At 33.3% G+C, this 23,867-nt stretch overlaps 1 protein-coding gene and 1 long non-coding RNA gene across 3 annotated transcripts in view; one reads left to right on the top strand and one right to left on the bottom strand.

The window, feature by feature from the left end:
• The window catches only part of LOC146998129 (uncharacterized), a 214,103-nt gene that overhangs the window by 74,476 nt on the left and 115,760 nt on the right, over window positions 1-23,867 (top strand). The window lies entirely within an intron of this gene.
• The window catches only part of LOC118196349 (kinesin-like protein KIF12), a 245,419-nt gene that overhangs the window by 169,273 nt on the left and 52,279 nt on the right, over window positions 1-23,867 (bottom strand). The gene's annotated exons all lie outside the window — the stretch shown is intronic.

The raw sequence follows: 23,867 nt of genomic DNA, 5'->3' as shown, positions 1-23,867 counted from the left end.
GGCAAAGCACACGAGGGCTATCTGCCTAAAGGGAGGGATGCCTTCGTGGAGGACTTTCTAAGGGAAACTGGCTCGTATACACGTTACACATGGGGAAAACCACGAAACCGCCCATGCGGCCAGCCCGTTCGCGGGATTCGAACCTCGGACTGAACTACCAGTGTTCAGCGTCTTTACCGCTCGGCCGTTGGTGGGCTATTTAATTAAGGAATGACCATCTAAGTTAAGAAACAGCATACCGTAACAACATTTCAATTATTGGCGCCGTATCTTTCATGTTACTCCCGATTGGCTAGCTACATGATTTTTAATGAGTATTCGGATTTTACTAGTAACTTCACATGGAAATCGCGCTTAAACTAGGTTAATTGGTTATTTGAACATAGAAAGAACATGGGAGCTATTTGATTAAGATGCTTTCATAGAGAATCTTTGTAAAGAGAACCTAAAAAACTACGAAAACCAACCATGCAGCCTGGGTTGGACTGAGCAGCAAACAATTAGTATTTAATAATCTTTTCTTTTTCAAATGCTAGGCAACTGATGAGGCTCCAATTTAATATTTTATTTGTAAATATTTAAAATATTGTTGTATTCTTTGACACAAAAAGCAGAATTTACGTTTTGTTAACTCGTTAGTAAACTACAAAGCCGTAGTGCAAATGAATATTCAATTTCTTTGGCAATAATTGTATTCACTTAATATTCTTGGAATATGAACTAAAGAAGGAACTTTCTCGGAAGATTAAAGAAGTGTTTAAATCCAGTGATATTAGGTTTGTCTTACAAGCTCAGGATCGAAACGACTCTGCAATTGCCCGAGTAGTTGAATTGTAAATGGATGTGAATTAAGCAGATGACTTTTAATCTTACGTTATTCAGCCAGAAAACGTATTCCAAATGTTTTGTATTGCATGACAATGCATCTTTTCATTATTCAATAACCAGTCGGAGAATCGCTTGTGTTCGGAAAATAAGTATGTATATTCAATCGTCCTGCATGTTCTTCAAATTTGTCTTCTTGTGATTTTTTTTCTTTCTCAAAAACTAAAGTTGCCTCTCAAAGGAAAGTTTTCTGACATTGAAGAGACAAAATTAATATGATATCTACTTTTAGAGGCATGTCAAAAACAGATCTCTACAAACCTTCTCTTCCATTACATGTTGTGCAGTCAGACAAAAAGTTACATCAGCGTAAATTCTATAATCTATTTTTATTACACTCTGATTACTTTATTAACATTCAGTGAATATATACTAAATCTTTTACTTTAGCTTAAGTAATTCGAAATTTTTGACGGAATTGTTGTTGGAACTAGGACTTAGAAGATAAGTCAAATGAAATATTTCGATAACCCAGTAAATTCAAGTTCGAAATTTCAATATTTTATTTTCGGAGGAAGGGGAAATGTTTTCAGTTTTGGTCCATTATACTAAGTATATTTGCTTGGATTTTTTATTTTTCCATAAAAGCGAAAATTTTACGCATGGTATACATATAACGCATAGCTTCAAATTAAAATTTAACAATATACAGAGTGGTTATAATTAAAGTTCCACATTGAAACGGTCATAAAATGAAAACTGCTGGATCAAATGTTATCAAACTTGGAAATCGTGTAAAGGAGGTCATGGGAATTTATTTTCCGCGAAAAAAAGGAAGTTCGAAACCTCACCACCAGGGGGGGAATGGCGCTGTATGCAATATTGTTAAACGAAATATGGGTCGGAATCTAACTTAACCTTTTGTTAAACGGGTTTAATATGTTGTATACCCTTAAGAAACTTTGAAGTAGGCAAATTACCATTTAAAGACGTTAAATTCGATAAATGTCGAGTGCGCCATCCCTGTAAGTGAGAATTTCGTCCGTGAAAACCACGAATTAGCGATTAGAAAATGTGAGATCGCAAATCACTCTCACAAGTGCGTACAATCTGGAAATAGTTTTCTTACAGATCGCTAATTTGTAATTTTTTAAGCCTGAATTCGGCACTAAAACATGAAGATACTGATTCAAAACGCTTTTAATCGATTTGGGCCAAAGAAATCGCTCATGTTATCTATCTAGTTTCTTTGCATTCTCCTACTGCATTCGATTGCATAACAGTCATTTCACACCGTTTACTGTTGAATGACAGCTAGTTTTATAACTGAACCATTTTTTTCTGAAGAGCAGTCGACAGCTGGACCACTGCGATTGCAGCTCACTTAGAGCCAATATTAAAATGTTTCGTGATACATGAACTGCAGTAACGTGGCATTTTAGATACTACGATTTTTATGCAGGGCTGGGCACCACCTCAAGAGTGTCGCATAGTTACTTAGGCAACATTTCACGAATGAACGTCTTATAGGCCAACACTTCCCCTCTTCCCACCAGACCTCAACCTCTGTGACTTTTGTCTATGAGGTTATCTCAAAAGCACTGTTTATGGTGATAATCTAAACAATTTGGCAGAAATGAAAAATGTGATACACTGATAACGTTCCTCCTGATATGCTATGTGTAACGTGTATACGAGCCAGTTTCCTTAAAAAGTCCTCCACGAAGGCATCCCTCCCTTAAGGCAGATAGCCCTCGAGTGCTTTGCTGTAATCTAATAAGCCAAACCAAAACCAAACCTGATATGCTAAGAGCTGCTGTTGAGAATGCAGTAACAGGATTTAACTTGCTTTCGGAAAATGCTGGACGCTACATTGAACATGCTTTGTAACACGTTTCGGAAAATATTAAACACATTTTAAACAGATGTTTTCGTGTCTTATTTCATTTAACAATATTGTATACAGCGCCATTTTCCCCCTGATGTTGAGTTTTTGAACACTTTTTTTTTTTCCGCCGAAAATAAATTCCCATAACTTCCTTTACACGATTCCCAAGTTTGATAACATTTGGTCCGGTAGTTTTCCTTTTATGACCATTTCAAAGTGGAACTTTAATAATAACCACCATGTAAAATAAGCTTTAAAAGTCTGACAGTTTGGTTCAAGTCCCAACTTTAAAAAATATGTATATAAATATAAATTTTTATATTAATTCTCTTAGAAAGCATGTTTTAAGAAGCTAATTTTTCTCTCGCGTTATAGATTGTATAAAAAAACATGATATTTAATATGATTTAGATTGTTTCAGCCGGTATAAAAATCGGGTTACTCTGTGGTACAGAATAAACCCTGCTGGACTGTTTTATTTCTTTGTCATTTAGCAAAAATCTTTTAATTAAAATATTTATCCTTTGGACTTCGCTTTAAACTTTATTTATAGCTAAAATGACTAGAAAATGAAAAGCTGTCTTTAGCTGAATGAAAAGCAATTCATATAATTGATGTTTTAAAAATTTGACAAGAATGCAAAATGTATGGAAGTCTAGCAGTCGAAAAATCTTAATTTTCTTGTGTGAGCACTGAAAATAACTGTAGAAGGAAAGAAGAAAATTAGGGAGAAAAGTAAGCAAAAATTTGCAGGGAAATTTGGCTGTCAGACGTACCAAGATGTTCAAAAAGTTGGACGCTTTCGAATATACTATCAGGATACTTCAAAGAATTTAGGTGTTCAAAGAGAAAACAGTTGGACGTGTACACCAGCAAATACCATCTATTGAGCTTGTGTTAACAGAAAAGACAAAACGATATCATCACAGATTAAAGTGAAGAGCGACTAGTTTTAAACTATATGGTTGTGTAAATTACGTTATAGAACATCATATCGTATCATAAATGGTGAATCCCATGATTTCCTCAGTCGAATTATTTGAAGATTCAGGAGTTTATTCAGTGATGTATGTGGATGTCACTTAAAGATGTTTTTTTTTTCACTTCCTGATGAAACAGCGACCGAGCGGTAAAGTCGCTGAACACTGGTAGTTCGGTCCGAGGTTCGAATCCCGCGAACGGGCTGGCTGCATGGGCGTTTTCGTGGTTTTCCCCATGTGTAACGTGTATGCGAGCCAGTTTCCCTTAGAAAGTCCTCCAGGAAGGCATCCCTCCCCTTAGGCAGATAGCCGTAGTGTGCTTTGTCATAATAAAATAAACCAAAACCTTTTGATGAAACCAGTCTTTCCTTTCATCTCATAGCTTCAAAATGTTTAGCCTCTAAAGACTGATAAAGGTTCTGACGAAATACTTCGTGAAGAACTTTCTAAGGGAAACCAGCTGTCATACGCGGTACACATGAGAAAATCCACGAAAACGCCCATGCAACCAGCCCGTTTACCGGGGTTCGAACCCCGGAGTGAACTACCAGTGTTCAGCAACTTTACCGCTCGGCCGTTTGTGGGCCTTTATGAAATGGAAGGCGATAACTTTATTTAAAATGATTGTCAGAAATACCAAAATGTTTCGAAAAGTTGGATACTTTTCAATATACTTTCAGAATGCTTAAAGAAACAGAGAAGAAAAATAAATTTTTTTCGTAAAATTTAGTATTCGTATTTTTTTAAATTTAAAACTTTTCAATCTTATGATACTTGATTCTTGCGATTTCAAAAATAAAATATTTGACTAAAATATGAATGACATTTTACGAAACCAAATGTAGGATAAAATTGTGTAAAGCAATGGGCACAATGATAAAACTGTTTAAAGCAGTGTATGCAAGTCATCCTAAGTTAAAATATCGGTTATACATCTCTCTTATTTATATATATTTTTTCTGAACGGAACATTGAAAGGCGTGTAAAACTGTGCTTTACTGTATTTTCTCTTTTAATATAGTATGCAGTTTTCAAACGCATCGTAATTTGGGTTACAAAGTATTCTTCCGAAAAAAACGCAGTTCAAATAAATAAAATCAAATTCTGGAAAATTGATATTAATAAATATATTTAAAATGCTCAGTTCGAAGGAATAAATAGAAAATTTTAAAACAATTATCTGAAGAGACAATGCAACACAAACAATTAAAATAAAAGTATAAAAATTTAAAAATGACCTAAAATAATAGCTATGACGAAAAATATATATAATGAAAACTATTTGAAAAAAAAAAAAAATAAACGCTGCACCTTTATTTACGCAGTTCGAATAGGTAAATAGAAATTTTTAAAACAGTTATTCGAAAAAAAAAAAAAAAAAAAAAAAAAAGGGCAACTTAAACAATTAAAATGAAATTCGAAAAAGAAAAAATTACTTAAAATAATAAATTATAATTAAAAATATAATATAAAGAATATTATTTGGAAAAAAGGAACGATGGTGACTTTTTTCCTAAGGAAACTAGGTTGCCATATATTAAGAAGTTCGCCAAGTGAAGTATTCTTGGCGCAAACTGACAAAAAAGTGCCAACATAAATTTGTGAATTTCTCCGTAAATTTTGCTCCAAATTTTACAAAATTTCATATTTAGGCGTAATTTGAGTCGTAGAATCGAAATATGTAAAACAATTGGTATGTTATTTCAGAAAAAGTCCGATTTTGTGTCAAAATACCTATGTTAGAATAGTGCTATATATAAATCTAATATATATCCTAAGTCGCGCTTTCGAGACATGAAGAACGCAATTTGAATTTTGTCAATCGGCCCAGTAGATCAGGAGATATAGGACTGTCCCATTTTTTTTTTTGAGCAGTGTACATATATATAAACTTAAAGCATTTAAAGTTAAAAGTAAATTGGAGTCGAAGCACGCCTATTTCTCAACAGTATTAATAATTGCGTCCTTGTAAAGGAGTTAAACATAAAATCAAAATATTTCAAAATAAAAATGATCATAGTAGTAGAAACTCGAAAACTAAAAATGCAAAATGGGAAAATATTATACAAGATAATAAAAATATAAAAATTAATCGCCCTTTATTGAAACTTTCATTCAGAACTCATCAGGGAAAAATGAATTTAAGCTTCATAAAAGTTGATTAATATGCTTCGAAACGTGTTTCATTCTCCCAGTAAATTTGAAATCAAAAATCGGAAAAAGAAACAAATGTATATTATATAAAAACTCGCATAAAACCGAAAAATATTATAAAATACGATATGTAATTTTTTTTAGTCAGTTTGAAATAATGTAATGTTTTATTCTTTTTCCAAGTGTTTCGAAAGGCGTGTAGGGAAAATCTTAGTACATTTGAGATTAATTTTTTTTTTTTTTTTGGTTTTATATGAGTTTTTATGTAGTATAAATTTGTTTCATTTTTCAGTTTTTGATCTCAAATCTACACGAAGAATGAAAAACGTTTTCCAAGCATATTAATCAACTTTTATGAAGCTTTAATTCATTTTCCCCTGAGGAGTTCTGAATTAAAGTTTCAATAAAGGACAAATGATTTTTATATTTGTATTATCTTGTATATATTTTTCCTTTTTGCATGTTTAGTGTTCGAATTTGTGCTACTATGATCATTTTTATTTTCAAATGTTTTGATTTTTTGTTTAACCCCTTTACAAAGACGCAATTATTAATATTGTTGAAGAGGCTTGCTTTGACTCCAATTTACTTTTAACTTTAGATGCTTTAAGTTTACTTTACTTCAATCATGCAGCTATAGCGCAGGACGGGTTTTAAAAATTTGCTTTTTATTTTTGCCTCTTATTAAGTTTCTTTACGTATTTATATACATATAAAAAGGGAGGTGCGCAACTAGATGTTATAGCAGTCCCATATACAAAATTTCACCTTTTTGTCATTGGAGTCATGCGAGATACATCCGTGCGTACGTACATAAAGATGTCACATAAAATCCCTTTTGAATCCATTTTATCCATTTTCAATTCAATTTTACAATCCACTTTGGAAAAAAAAGTTCCACGTTCCGTCTGTACGTACGTCAGGCAAAAAAACAATCGCCCAAATAGATTCAGGAATAGTGAAAAGGGACATTTTTGTTAAAATATGTTACCCGAAATATTTCTTTACTTCGTAGAAGGAAGCAGAAACGTAAAATAAAAGTTATATAAAAATTCGGTTAGAATATTTGACAAATTAAATTTTGTTAATAAACAGGTGAATTGTAGTAAACTATTTTAAATGTATTATATGTTCTTCATTGTCATATATTATAATCTGTAACATCGGTTTGAGGTTTTAAAACGTCTTCCACAATAAGTTTACTCAGGTTCAGCTACATTAGAATTCTATTATTAAGAATTTAATTTCTGGAGTCTTGCAGTCTTGTAGCACGAAGTTTCAGATTCTATAGATGCAGCTTTTATATAAAATAATCATTCATTTTCTGAAATCAAAATTCAGTTTGAATTCTTCTGATTCATTCTATTTATTATGATTTCACTTTATATTATAGATAATTATCAAAATATGCTGTGATTGTTCTTGGAAGAAAATCTGAAAGTCTGTTTGACATTTGACGTTTGGATGATTTTGTTGCTGCTGTGTATGAAAGGATGCATACGGCAAATGTCATGTTTGATAATTTTATTTTTCAGTTATTGCGGACATGCAAATTTAAAGAAAAATGACTGAATTTATGCTTGCGTGATCACAATCTTGTGTGCTACGTGCAACACTTTTTCCAAGAACAAGTTAAATTTATCTTTCCCGAGGAAGTTGGCTTTGTCAGATTCAGCACCCAATCAATTATATACGCCTTTCATCGATTACAGTGTTTCCCAAGATTACTGTTATTTTACGTTTTAATCCTTTTTAGTTAACGATATTTTAATATTTAAAGACACCGAAGAAATTTTTATTTCCGGTGAGTTAGTTTATTGAGTTTGCAATAAATATGGACATTGTTCGAGACAAGTATCGCATAGTCATAAATACTGAATTTTTGTTGTAGTTATTTACTTGAGATTGCTTATAACCTTAATTTATTAATATATGCATTATATATATATATATACAAAGTGAGCCACCAAGACGTCACGACTTAAGTGGCAGTTTGAAAGGAGGTTGAGTGATATGTTTTGTATGCCTTGCAAATTATCATTAGAGAAGAAAATTTATGAACACGTGTAGTGTTGACACTGGCAGCATGCTTTTCTTTTCTCTCATATCATCAAACCCTGAGACGTTTGATTCTGGGTTAGGTTGAAGGACTACGTCTATGCTATGAAAGGTTATAAAATAGGGTCTACTTCAGTACCCTACAATTAGGCAGGATCTCTAAAAGACAACCGGTAACTCTTCCCAGTGTCTTTATTAAGTACCACAGAGACAGAGAAAAGTTTTAAAGGAACCTTTTATTAATCCAAAAAACGTTTAACAATTTGCACCTACTCGTGCTTACCAAAGCCAATATTTTTGGCTTTAAACCAAAGATAAGAGTAAACTAAAGCTAATGAAAACTAAGAGTAACCTTGTAGGGTTTATATTTATTTGAACTAACATTTATTTTAAGTTTAAGCTATCTTTCCTGTCATGCCTTTACTTTCCCCTAGAATTGCCAAAGCTAGAGTATGTAAATTGTAGTAGAGCTCGCAGTATATTCAAATTTAGCAGAAGTAAGTTGAGTTTAAATAGAAGGGAAACGAGATTGTAAGTGTGCTTCTTGAATCGCGAACGTGAAGTTTGCTAGGTAGAAATTTAAGAACCGCGCGTTTCGGCCTGTGTGCCTATCTCGGCAGTTTGCTGAATCTTTCAACTGCTTAATTAGTAAGCTCGCTGAATCTCAGCTGTATTTTAGAACGCGGTTAGGTTAGTTAAGATCTCAGAACCTCGTAGGTAGTGATCTAGCTATTTATTCATCCAGTCATTATTTTTTAGTTTCACATTTCTGATTCTGTTAAACCGCCGGGTCGGCGTAGTTTGTGAGCGTCAAGCGAACGCAGCTGTTATTTTTAAAGTGGAATAAAAAGGGCTTTAAACCCTTCTTACGTGTTTGTGTAAATTTACATTTCGTAGCAGTCACTACCACAGTTGCTGACAAGTTGGGGCCGCACGTTACCACAACCTAACAGCTTCATAATTTAGCTAGCGCGGAAGATGGCTGTGACCGAAAAATAGCGCAGAATTCTAATTGACAGAATCAACGTGAGCAACGTCGCCTTCAGACAGGTAGAACACGCTCTGCTTTCAAACTCCGAAACCTTTCTTTAAATACTTCCTTCTTTCTACCGAATCCGAATATCGCGCACTCTGGAAATTTACATTCTTCCGGGGATATGAAAAGAGGCTACATAGGATAGGCCATTAACATAAAATAACTGGTTAGAAAGTTAAAATGAGAACTTTATAAAATAAGAGATGTTTACGACGTTTTTCAGTACATTGCCAAAGTGATTCAATTGACAAGCAACAATTCCTAGTTGACCCATAGCACTTTTCAACACATAACACTGTCTAGTTGGTACATAGCACTCATCCTATTTGACACATAACGACCAGTACCACTGTTATCAGTTCTTATGTATCAGACCTAACAGACGCACGTGTACATCAAGGAAATTGGACACTACGTTGAAGGTGTTTAACTGAGGTGAAGCTACTTGCATGCCTGTGGTGCGCCTTCTATAATTATCATATATACATACACACATATGTAAACTTCAAATTAAAAACTGATATATCTATCTAAGTGGTTACAACTTTGAGGCCTCTTGTATACATATAATTCATGTTCTACGAAGGCATCCCTCTCTTCTTTAAGCATATACAACGTGTGAGCTTTGCCGTAATCAGATAATTTAAACCATACGAAAATAAATGAATAAAACAGAATCTGAAAGATTTCAGGTTTTAATGGTCAAAAGAAAGAGTTTGTTAAGGTTTCCTACGCTCTCGCTGATCTCGCATTCTACCAGACTGTTTTTACACTCACTCCTACTAGCCCATTTTTTAACTTTTTAGCTTTATTATTAAGCATCATTTTCCTCGTACTCACGCCATATGCAATTCGGTAATAAAATCACAAATATTTTAAAAGCAGTATTGCAGTTTACGTTTAGAATTCCCAACGTAGCGTTAAATGTTGGCATATATTTATCTGTTTTTGTTTTTTAGTTTTTTTGTCAGTCCATCATATCAATATTCAGTTTTCTTATTTTCTTTACAAAATTTTTGTTGTCTTTTCATTACTAACATTTCATGTTTAACTTTATTTCTTAAATATCACATTCTTGGTGCTTACGCCACATAAAGTTAGATTCAACAACAAAATGCCAAAATATTTCAAAACAGCATATCTTTATAGTTTCTGATAGACAAAATCGCGGGCTGAAGATAAAAATGTTTCTTCCGTACAGTGTTCCCACTGTTCACTTTGAAATCGTTGAGTTTCTTAATCAAAAATTTGTTAAAGTTTGAAAAGATGTAAAATAGATAATAAAACAAATTTGAAATTAAAAATTCCAGTTATTCTAGGTTTCCAGGGCCAGAGTTCGGGGGGGGGGGAGGATTACGTTATTTAAACCTGGGTGGCTCTAGGTACCGTTGATTTTTCATAGTGAGAGAAATAGGCATACATTCATGCAGATTCTTCATTATATAATTTCTTTTAAAATAATGCAGAGCGATTATGTTTGGCGGCAACAATTTGAAAAGTAATACGCCGTTTATAGGGCGAAATGCCGTTTCGAGTCTAATATCACTAACGTCCCTTTTGAGCTAATAATGATGTATTACAATTATGAAAGTCAAATTATAATTCATTCATAATAAACTAATCTTAATTTTTAGTAATATTTATTTTGCAATTATTCATTTTTACCTTATTACGACCTGAAGAATAATATAATATAATTTCTATGGAAAAAGCGAAATTAAAAATTCTTATTCGTCCAAGATAAATATAAATTTTTCATGTAATAATTACAATAGGTATTTAAAACATTTGTAGGAATTTACATTTATTTAAAATAACCAATTTAATTAAATTTCCCATAAGCCATCATTCCCCTATTGTCAAATTTGGCAGCGCGCGTGAAGGAATGCAAAATTTACCTGGAGGAGAAAAAGTTTAAATACCGAGTTCTAGAAGGAAAGTGAGAGAGTTTTGGCAATCGCCGTGAGCTTTGTAGCGTGAGCTTCTATTTCTGCATTTATTGCTGGTTTACGTGGCATAACAGCATTTACTTTGCTGCTCCTCGTTTTCGACGCAGTTTTAAGTAACAGGAGTTTTCTGAGCGCTGAAGAGAATTTCTGCTACTTGTTAATATCTTCGAATAATATAGTAAAAAGATAAGACATATTAATCTTAATCGTCACAGGAAATCAAATGGGAGAAATACCCAATTATATTACGATAGATTTACACTAAGAATTAGAGTCGCAGGAACAGAGAAAGGTATCTCAAAATAAAAATGTAATTAGATACATATTGAGAAACAGTCCTCATATAGTATTTATAGTACGCAGATTTAATTATCCATTTCCGCAAAAAAAAAAAAAAAAAAAAAAAAAAAAAATTCTATTTCCAAGAGTTCGGGTACCAGATAATGAAGCAGAAAATTCTAGAGTACAAAATTTCATATACAATTACTTAATTTTATATAAGATATATAGGAGTTTAGAAATATTTAAGTGGCAGATATTTTCTTGTCCGAGTTGCTATTAGAATGAAATGTTTTATGTAGAATAAAACGTTATTGTGACTAATCTCGCTTGTCTGATATCAGAACAAGCCCGCGAAATTCATCGTGACAAAGTTTTTGTAATGTAATAGTAAAGAATATACAAATTATATATATGCTAGCTTCTTTATTCTAGTCATGGATTTGATTTCGGGATGTGTTTTGAGTTTTCAATTTTGATTTATACTATACGATTATGTAGTATAACTTTAGTTTTGGTGATTTGTTTAAAAATTTTATTAAATTTATATTTTGGTTTTTAGATTAACATAGTTTTTAATTCTGATTTTGTACTTTTCCTTTATCGTACTAACAACCTTCTGATAAACATAATATCTGTAATAACTTTTAATTCTGGTTTGCAATAAATACAGTGCCTGTAATAAGTCATTAATCTGATTTATAATAAAACAGTTTCCGTAAAAAATCATTAATTTTGATTTTTGATAAAAATAATATCCGTAATAGCTCGCTAATTTCGGTTTGTAATATAATAATATTAACGTAACATCTTTGTAAAATTGACAAAATTATTCTACTGGACTTACTACTTTTATATAAATATCAGTTAAATATGTAAAATGCATCAGACACGTTAAATAAACTTAAAAATAATGCAAATAGCGATAATAGTTATAAACCAATTTTTGAATAATTTCCTATAGGTCAAGAATTTCCATTTACGGATATTGATAGAAAATAATTAAATTTTTAATATGCATTTCCGATGTCTTAAATTGATCGGATATGGCAAACAACAAAGTCTTTATTAGCCCAAAGGAGCGGTAGCCCAGAAGAGCTATTAGTCTCAAAACGGCATTTTGTGGCGTTTCATTATGAACGGCGAATCACTTTTTAAATTATTGCTACCAAATATTAACTCCCTGTATTATATCGAAAGAAGTTAAAAAATGAACAATCTACATAAATGTACGTATGTTTTTTTCAATGGGAAAAAACGACGGTACCTGGAGCCATCGAATTTTGAATAACGTAATCCTCCACCCTAACATGAGCATCTGGTAGCCCGAATTTTGAATCTCGATTTTTTTTTAATTTTATTTATTTATTTATTTTATTTATTTATTTATTTATTTATTTATTTTGCTATCCATTTAATATTTTGTAAAACTTTAAAGAATTTTGATTAACGAACTCAACGATTTCAAAGCGAGCAAAGGCAACACCGTAACGAAAAAAACATTTCTATCTCCAGCGCGCAAGACTGTGTATCGGAAATTCTAAAGATATGCTCATGCGATATTGCAGTTGAATTGAATTTTATGGGATTTAAGTGCGAAGAACGTGATATTTAATAAATAAAGATAACACACAAAACGTTAAAGAAAGTCCTTTTGGGCGTAATATGAAGTCTGAAAGCTTTCGATTTTTTATTTTATGTAGTTACAATATTATAGCTGATGTATCTTTAATAATTGATATTTGTATTCTTAATTTCAGTCGAAATTTGCTTGAACAGAAAAGTTAATTTACCTTCGAAGAGAACCTACGATTTCTAATTAGGATTTAATACATTTCCCCTAAATAAAATTAATATTACAAGCAATTTTACATTTCATTACATTAGAAATACCAGTTACTAATCTTAAACTACTGAAACTGGGCTTGACATGCATATTTTTATGTAAAGCTATACTAAAGCAATTTTAAGCTAAGAAACAGCTGTAGAGACATTAGGTATTTTTTAGGAAGCAGGAAAGATGAGAAATGAGCAACGCCTTCGCCGGGAATCGAACCACGGACCTCTGGACTACGCGCCCAGCTTGCAGACCACCCCACCACGAAGGCATGCCAAGAAAGCGGGAGAAATATCTTATACAGCTACAGTCTTCGTAGCTTAAAAATCAGTCCTTCAAGGAATTAAAATATGAAACATAGGATCCTATATTTTAAACAAGATATTAAAAATAGTAAAAACAAAAACTGCTTTGAATTTTTGTCATAGAAAATTAACTGAGCGTATAGATTTTGCGCTTATTTAATTATGACTTCTTCGGGAAAATAACTTGCATGGAGATGCTTCAGTATATTATGTTTATTTCTGCAGTCTATAGATCTTACAATATTATTATAAATTCTTTCATCAATCATTTTAGTTATTTTTTTAGAAATATTACCTAGGCTTCGTTGTATAGGTAGAGGGGGGGAAGGAAAAGTGACTAAAATAATGCCCAGAGGGTTTTTACACATTATTAGAACGATTTCGATAAAGAATTAAAAACACAACACTATTATAAGAATGCACACTAAACAGCATATGCTTCAGCTTTAAGAATGTTTTTAAGTATAAAATTCGCCGAATTCGCGTTAAACGTCCAACAAATAAGTAAATAAATTGGAAATCCAAGTTTTGAGTTGCGAATGTTCCAATGCAAGATTACCTGTGTTCAGAATTGGGTAGCTCCAGATAATGCCGTTTTTTTATTGTGCGACGAATTCGCATGTTCAGAGATTCCTCATCTTTTATCAATAGAGAAACAGCTTAATTATGCATAATGTGACGTGCATCAATTTCACTGGATCGCTTGCGCATAAGGCTGGAGACAAATATTTTCCTCAAATGACAGTCCCTTTTACAGCAAAAGGAAAAGGATTCTAAACTAAAAACGATAAATGCATCGGAATGGGTTCCCATCTAGGCAATTTAACGAATCGTACAGGTTACGTGAAACTGATAAATTTGTTAATAAATTTATTTACCTTTCCATGAGAAAACAAAACTATTTTTAATCTTATCTCAATGTTAATTTCTGTACATTGGGTTTCGAGTAAATTCATTTCACATAAACCTGATAGAAATAACATATAATTAAAACCAGACTATTAAGAAGGTCATGAAATTGTTTAAAACTAAAAAACATAATATAAATGCTTATATTCTTACCCTACAGGAGGAGGTTTTTTAATGCCCAATTTAGTTCTGCACAGCTCATTCAATTTCCCGAGCAACTGCATGACGAAATTACGTTGTCTTCAAAAACTAGAACATTCATCAAATTCAACACGTTTTTCCTAGTTAATCTTAAGCATTCCACGAATAATTGCCATCCGCATCTAGATATTTAAAATCGAATTTACGTTTAACATAATGCACATAATTTAATGCGGACTTCCTCTAGAATGCTGGCAATCAGATCTAAGACAGCTGATTAGAAACTTCCCAGTTTCCAGTTTCTCGATAAAATAGATCAACCCTCCCCCCCCAAAAAAAAAAAATCTCAATTGTTCTAGCAGAGAAAATTCGTCGACCGCTTCTTCGCTCATTCACCTTCGTCATTATATTTCGATTGCTTTCCTTTTTAAACTCCTCAAGGATAAAAACTCTAATGATCAAGATTTCTTGATCGGTATACAAAGAGATAAAAGATTTGGGTTGCGTTGGAAACAAGCGGTAAAAAAATCGATGTTTTAACAAACATAAGACGAAATCTTTGAGAATGTCCATGCAATTTACGAATAGAAAATACCTGATGTCGACACCACAAGCCTTCGTTGTACGCCCTTAAATTATACACATCTTTTAATACACTTCATTTAAACTTATTTCATCGAATTTCATTAGAGATATATTTCCTATTCAATTAATTCAGTTCTCACTTCGCGGCAAGGCAAAAATACATAAAAACAAAATTATCTTCATTAAAAGTTGTAAAATACAGAAAAATATAAAACACTTAAGTCAAGCAAACAATTAAGCCAAAACAAGCAATTCGGCCGGTGGGGAGGATGACAAATTTTTCGGTGTGTAAAACTACAACTTTATGTTTGGTCCCACTCTGTAAGTTTTTACATGGCTGGAAATGGTGCACCAACTGACTTAATTCACTATCCTACTAAGAGTTTCAAATGTAAACAAAAGGGTTCCCTTTTCTTCTTAGCACCACTTTTAAATTGTTGATAATTCTACAATTATTGCATGCAGGTTAACTAAAGGCATAAAAAGCTTAACCGGAGCATAAGAACAACAGAATTCAATCCTTTTTTAAGCAAATATGCACAATTCACCAAAATATAAGAATAAAAAAACTGAGCTTACACAGCCGGGTAACGGAATGGGTATATAAATATATAATCGGCCGCGCCGTACATATATATATTTCAGATCTGTTTTAGTAAGAATGATTTAAAATACGTAAAGAAAAATCCTTTGACCGTAAAAATTCCAAATATTAAATCCAAAGTACTGTAAAAGTACTTATTGTTATTGATCGCAGATTAATTGACTTGTTAAGGGGAACAAACCAAGCTACTACTATCAATTAACAATAACCAAATTAAGTGAGAGTGTTTTATCTTTTTTCAAATTACGATCTTTATACACGCACACTAATGTTTCTGAAAGATGCAATAGTATGAAGCAATTGTCGGAAATGAATGAAATTTATCTCACATATTTCTGATAGTAGTACAAATTAACGATCAAATTTACAAACCCCCCCCCCAAAAAAAACCCCGAACGTCTGAAAACAGTATTTTATGTTTTCGCCACGTTGAGCGATGAGAACCAATACACGACATGGCACTGAATCATACCGCTTCTAAATGCCTAGAATTCTGAGGAATGGCATTCCATATGGCTTTGACTTGACGCCAGGGTTCAGTCTTAACGCGTATCCCCCCAGCTGTACGAGAAAGGCGCCGACCGATGAAATCCTAGACATGCTCAGTGGGCAACATATCCGCGAAATAAGCAGGCCTTATATGAAGCGTAACCTGTTGTGCCCCAAAGAAGGCTTGTGCAGTCTGAGAAACATGTGAACGGACATTATCCTGCTAAAATACGGTGCCTGGAAAGCGTCAAAGAATGGGGAGGAATTGTGCTGCACAACTTCAATTATGTAACGGTTGAGGTTGCTCGCAGTTTTCACTACATGGGATTGGCAGTTATACCCACACCATGATGCCAGGCGTTTGTGCGGCCTGGCGCTGGATAACACACTGTGGGAGCAGACGTTCCCCGCTGTAACGTCTGGCACGTACGATTCCTCACGGTACTCCAGATTGTAGCGAGATTCATCGGATAAAGCGACTTACTGCCACAGGGTTCGCTACTCACTTTGTTGCCGTACTTGCTGAAGTCGGAGGCGTCTGTGATTCAGCGACAGGACAATCCTGGGTAGAGGAATCCTTGCACACAGTTCATGCTGCAGCAGACGGCGACGAATCGCAGAGCTAGACAACACAACACTTGTAGTCGTGTTCCAACGTTGTGCTAACACACGAGAGGACGCAGTACGATCCATCACAGCCATGCGGATGAGGTGTCTGTCGTCCTGTGCCTATTGCGTTCCGCACTGCCAGGATTTTGCCTTGTTTGCTTCTTGTCGCATTACATTGCCTGCGAGCTGCGATTGCTCGATACGAAAGCCCACCCTCTCGCATACGGACGATGCGGCCCCGTTCAAACTCCGTTAGCTGTTGGTATGGCACCCTGCGCTGTTGACGAGGCATATTTACCACTAATTAAATGTTCAACGCAGGCAGAGGATGACAAAAAGATTTCAGCGCAATTTAATGGCTCTTTATATGCATGGAATACATGGTCGTTTAGAAATATACGCATGCGCAATCGCTTTGTAATTCTAATCATTTGCATATTTTACCTTCTTTACATTTCCGGTAAGTTTGGTTAAGTTTGCGTAATTTCTCCATGGTGTTGCAATTTTCAAAAACATTAGTGTGTATATATTCGGTGCTGCCGATTGCAAGGAAAAAGGGAAGTGCACAACTACGTGTTATAACAGTCCCACATACAAAACTTCAAAATTCTAAGACTACTCATTTTTGATTTATGCAAGATACATACATACATACGTACGTACAGATGTCACGAAAAATTTCTCTTCTGAATCAATTTTACAAACCCATTTGGAAAAAAGCATTTTTTATTTTGTCCGTACGTACACATGTCACACCAAAAACAGCGTTCCAATGAATTTGAGAGGAGTTAAAATTTCTGTTTAAATACGATACCCGAAAGTTTTCTTGATTACAGTGTTTCCTGTACTTCGTACAAGGAAGTAAAAACGGCAAATGCCTTTAAGTACAAAAACTCTATTAATATTTTCTATTAAAAGATTAATTAATAAGCGTTTCGGAAATGCGAAAAGTGAAACTAAATAATCTGCATCTAATCCCAAAAGAGTTCTTATCGAGGTTCCCAGTAATAAATACAAAATACGATGGACTCCACATATCGCGGTTAACTGCAACTGCGCCCAATAGGAATAATTTTGTAAGAATATATGGTATGTTGAAGCTCCAGGAAGAACTCCTCTCTATTTTGTAGCACGTAGCTAGAATCGGGTATAACAGTTAGCAAAGGAATGACGTAAAGAATATGTAAATGTTTGTGGGAAAGACGGCAAAGTGCTACCTTAAAGTGATTCTTATGGAAGAAGAGACAACTAGATAAGTTTGCTTTTCTTGCATTCATTTTGGATTATTTTGGACTGATATAATAGCATTTTGATGATTTTTATTGTTATAGTAATTAATTGTTAAGTAAAAAGTTTTGAATAGTTTTGGGAACTACTTTTGTGGTGGTTTCGATTATTAAATCGGTAAGATTCCTTATGAATCAAGGTTCTCTAAAGGGATTTGTTTTTCAAAATTTGTATTTTATAGACATTTGCTTTTGGAGCTCAGCCCCATATTAAATTCTGAATTTAAAGGTATGTGGAATAAGCCTTAGTCGGATGCAAAAAAAAAAAAAAAAAAAAAATGAGATAATGTTTACCCAAAATACACTTTTTTTATTACTCCAAAGGAGATTTGTCCCTAGAGTGACTATAGTTTTCGTTTTGCGATTTTGCATCGAATCACTGTGCATATCCGTTTCACTTTTCAAACTGTTGCCACTAAATAATATGTCCCTGTATTATATTTGAAGAAATTAAATAATGAAGAATCTGCATAGATGTATGTATGTTTCTCGCATTATGATAAAACAACGGTTCCTAGAGACATCCACTTTTGAATGATATAATCCTACTGCGAATATGGGCATCTGAAATCCAATATTTGAAATTTGGAATTTGTTATGTTACCGATTTTATATTTTGTAAATCTTTAACGAATTTTTGATTAACAAACTCAAGGACTTCAAAGCGAGCAATGGCAACGTTGTACAGAATAAACATTTTTATCTCCAGCGCGCGAGACTGTGTATCGGAAATTCTAAAGATATGCTCAATTTAAAATTATTTTACAATAATTGCTCTTGAACTGAATTTCATGGTTTAAGCACGAAGAACATGATATTTAATAAATAAAGGTAACACACAAAATGTTAAAAAAAAAAAAAAAAAAAAAAAAAAAAAAAAAAAAAAAAAAAAAAAAAAAAAACGCCCCTTTTGACGTGATTTAAAATCTGAAACCTTTCAGATTTTCTTTCTTTTGAGATTTTGTTGAATACTTAAATTCCTTCTCCACCACATAGTACTATTATACAATGCTTACAGAGGTAAGTAAAAAACAAACAAATACAACAACACAAAGCAAAATTCTTTAATTATTTAGAAAGAAAACTTACAAATTCTTTTATTAAATTACACATAATTTCTTAGTATTCTTCAAAAAATTATAGAGTACTGGGTGTATAAGTTTAATTCTCGGTAATTCTATCTGACTTTCCCTACACATCTTAAACAAATTATAGTCTATGGAGAACTTTTCTATGAGTGCATTTTCTATAAAATATAAATCTTCCGTGAGAAAAGATGCGCTATTTTTTTTCTTTTGTGTTCAAATGAACATTTTTCTGTACCTTTCTTCTGATAAATATTTAAAGTTTGAAAAAGCAGGAGATCGCGATTAAGTTAATCGTATTTAAATGTGTAGAGACTCATTACAGGTTTTGAGCAGAAAGTATTAAAAATCAATAATGCTCTTATATGAATTCAAACCATGGATTTCTTACTGCCTGTTGGACTTGCTAAAGATTTACACCCCGAACTAAAGCATGGGAGGATGCGATATTTCCTAATATTCTTCTCAATTTAAAGAGAGACTGTGAAAAATCTCTCAGACCCTATTAACCAAAACCAGACGGCGAAGAATATCCCTCATCACGTTTTCTTTTTGGGTTCCAGGTTCACCACGTTGCTTTTGGCTCCTTTGTATTCGAAGTAAAGAAGCGTAAGAAATCCTGCCTTTGATGGGATTCGAAACATAGTTTTGCCACTTGCTAGCTGAGCATACTAGCCACATACACCAGACAAACATGCGCAGGAGAAAGTTATAACACTTTACAAATGCTCGAAAATACACAACTGCAATAAATGAACACCGAAAAGAAAAGGAAGTAAAAGTACAATAATCTAAGAAACATTTCAGTAACGAAGTTACATTAATTTTGAGAGGAACAGTTTTTCCTTAAAGCCTGTAGCTATAAAAATGCGTATTGCGAGTGAATACTTTGAAATTTGTTTATGGATTTATTGCAATAATTTTTAACAGTTCTCCCCGTTGCTATTTTTATATCTTAATCTCCCCTTTCCTCAGATGCAATGATTAATGTTATTCCTTCCCCAAACGAGACTTTAGTCTCAAACGGGATATTAGTCTCGAAGCGATATTTTGCGCTGAATTACTAGAAACGGCGTACCACTTTTCAAATTGTTGCCACCAAATATTACAGCCCTCCATCATATTTAATGAAGTTAAATAATGAAGAATCTGCATGAATGACTGTATGTTTCTCGCAATGCGAAAAAAAAAAAAAAAAAAAAAAACGATACCTAGAGCTATCCAATTCTGACACCCGAACATAGGCAAATGGAAGCCCGAATTTTGAATTTCGAATTTGTTTTATTATCTCTTTCATGTTTTGTAAAACTTTAATGAATTTTTGATTAATTAACTCAAAGATTTCAAAGCGAGCAGTGGCAACACTGTACGAAAAAAATCATTTTTATCCCCAGCGCGAGAGACTCTCTATTGGAAATTCTATACTGTTTTTGAATATTTTGGGATTTTGCCGTTGAATAGAATTTTATGCCAAGAATGTAAGCGCCAAGAACTTGATATTTCATAAATGCTGTAAACACACACAAAACGTTAATATGATTAATGACGCAGTCAAAGAAAGAACAAAAAGCCGTTAAAAGACAAAAAGAATTTTCTAAAGCCATCTTATAAAACAACATTGAAATGATGAACTGAGAAAAGGTTAAGAAAAACCAGAAAATGTTCCCCAACATTTATCGTTGCATCGGGAATTCTAAGTGTACATTGCTATGCTGATTTTAAAATTTTTTTAATTTGCTGTTGAATTGTATTTGAGTGACTGCAAAGAAAATGATCCTTAATAATAAACCTTAAAAGGCATAAAAAGAAAAGGAATAAAAGGGTTAGTGGAATTGAGAGAACAGCGGACGGGTAAACTGCGAGTACGGTGAGGAAACCTTAACAAACGTTTTGGACGACCGTTAAAATCCGGATCCTTTCAGATTTCTTTTATCCTTTTTCATTATTTTTATTTATTTATTTATTTGTCACAAAATTATGTTCACGTGATTCCGATTTCTCGGGTATTGTAAAATTAACCCTTCTGCTGATTGTATAAATACAAAAATGTATTCTACTTATTCAGTAGCTTATTACATGTTTACTTATTTTAAAAGGTTATTATTATTTTAAAAGTTTTATTAGATGGCTTTAGATATCGTGTCGAAAAGTAATTTTGATTTTCGATGTAACATAAAAATTAAGCTGTTACATTTTGAATACCAGGTTTTCTATTCCTGTTCCTGTTACGGAAAAATACAGCATTTGTTAAGTAAACACAAAACCAATAGGAGAAAAACTTCAACAGCAACAAAAGTGCTCAGTTATTTACAGATGAAGGGGTACCATCAGTTTAACAGTTTAAGAGATATAATTTAATCTACTTGAGTAGGTGTTTGTAATAGCTGACTTTCTCTATCATACTTGCAGTGGCTATAAGGAAAGTTCTCAGGTGGGTTGTTCCGTCTCATTTCCCTCCCGCTTTTGTCCAGCTTGACTCCCAAATGTGCAAGTTATGTCAAAACTGCTGTCCTGGCAACAAGGGGTGAAGAGAGGCGAGCAAATGTTTCTCAGAAAAACGGCCACAACACGCTATGTTATTGATTCTACCGTATTAGTTGACCTTGGACCAGTGAAGAGAGCTTCACCTGCTGACGTTCATGAGAAGCTGCGCAGGTGGGGAGAGTTGTTGACAGTGCTGGGGCGCAATCAGGCATATTTAGAAGAGTCGTAAAATTGTTTAACAACTTGGAAACATGGAACAAATTTCGGAAATGCTGAATACGTTTTGGGTGGTTAGAATATAAAAGCAAAAATACCTTGTTGAACTCTGCGACTGATAAATTGATGTTTATGTCGGAATTAAATTCTAAATTATTGGATATTTCCTATATAATTTTATTAAAATTTCGATAAAAGTTACAACTCTTAGTAGATTGAATTGAGACATTCTATAGAAAAATTTACGGTAGAAACTAACTGTAACCGAATTTTGTTAATTCCTAAGCTAACGAATTGCTTGCCTAATAAGTCAATTTACAAAATGATAATTGTTATTTTAGATTAAAATTAAAATTTTTCAATACTGTAGAGACATTAGGTATTTTTGAAGCAGAAGAGATGAAAAATGAGCAACACCGTAGCCGGAAATTGAACCACAGACCTCTGGAATACGCGCCCAGCGTACTGACTACTACACTATGAAGGCATACTAAGAAGGCGGGAGAAATACCGTATAATACCTATTTTTTAGTTCTAGAAATGGCTTACAGTTTTTTTAACCGTTACGTTACCACTGCCATAAATATTTTATCGCTTTGACCTGATAAATGTTGCCACTGCATGAAACGTTATGTGTTTATCTTTTGCGAGGTCTTGCATTAAGCCATTTATCGGACTGCTGCTCTTTGGCAAAAAATAAAATGTTTGCTTTATGTTTCGAATTTAATAGATTTGTGAATACTTAAAAAACTAAAACGGATAATAAACAGATTTCGTACATTTCAAATTTAACGGATATTTTAATTATGCAACTAAGTCATAAAATTTGAATATTTGTTGTGTTATTACTATAAAAGCTACTAAACTCTCTGAAGTCATACCTTATTACCTGGTACAGAATCCTTTTTTTAAATTTACTTATTTCGTTTTAGTTTTTTTATTATTATTCTAAATCCTGTCCATGAGAGAAAATACAAAACTACTTGAAGAACTACACAAATGACTTGAAGAATTATATTTCATTGAATTTTATCTACCATTATAGGCTGTGCGACTCGCTATGGTAAACCAAAAATGAAACTGATACACATTATACGCTTTGTCGCGTAGAAAAGTTCTGCTCTTGGAGGCATGCCAGGAAGTTTTGAGTTTTGATTCACATAGTTGCTGAGAAAAGAATACTTCAGAAACTTCCGTTTCTCATAAGCTGGTTTCTGCCCAGTAATAACGAGTTTCTATACAAGTAACAAATGAATATTTAATGTTAGGAGGGAGCATAACTTGACTGGTACAACCCACGGGTACCAGGTCTTGAAGGTCTTGACTGGTACAACCCCACGGGTGGCCGAGTGGTAAAGACCCATTGCATACCGTTAGTTCAACTCGTATTCTAATCCAGGTTAACAGGCTGCCTGCAGGAATGTTTTCATGATTTAGCTCATGAATATGCATGATAATACCAAACAGTTTCTCTTAAAAGTCGCCACGAAGGCAACCCCCCTTTTTAAGCAGATAGTCCTTGTGTATTTTGTCATATTCAAATAACTTAACCTTGACTGGTATACTCGGATCTTAAATACTCCTACAACAGAAATTACAGTGTTTTAAATAAATTCCGCTGTTATGAGTCAAATTAAGAAACGAGAGTCAGATCCTTAATTATTGGCTTCATATGCTAATAAACAAATTATTGTGAACACTTTATTGGTGGGTTAAAAAATAGTTTTTGGTTTTTAAGCACAAGATTTAATTTCTTGATCAACATTTGTGGGGTTCCACCCTTTTATTTAACAGCTAAATGTGTAGGAACATCGTGAACAAATAAGCGTATCATCGCTTTAGTTCAGGAACAGAGTCGTAAACTCAAGAAGGGTTAATTACCCTTAATTTCTCAAAATAAGAATTGAACAGTTGGTTTTTTTTCTCAGAGCGTACAGCAAAACCTCCACTCGGGCTTGAACTCAAAGTAATAAGAAATCAAACTTAACTAATGCTTAACTAAAAAGATATAGCCGAAGCTATCAAGGTTCTAAGTAGTTGGCCTCTAAATATCGAATAAGCCAGCAAACTATCAATGCCCTGAAATACGGCCGAGCGTAGCATCTCGAAGTCAGTGGAACTTCGACTTAAATACCACTCTTACTCATT

This window comes from Stegodyphus dumicola, chromosome 3 (genome assembly GCF_044657685.1).
Source record: "Stegodyphus dumicola isolate Sdum_Otavi_A_Nest chromosome 3, ASM4465768v1".
Taxonomy (NCBI): Eukaryota; Metazoa; Arthropoda; class Arachnida; order Araneae; family Eresidae; genus Stegodyphus; species Stegodyphus dumicola.
Note: the sequence above shows the minus strand (reverse complement) of the source record. Positions and strands in the feature narration are given on the sequence as shown.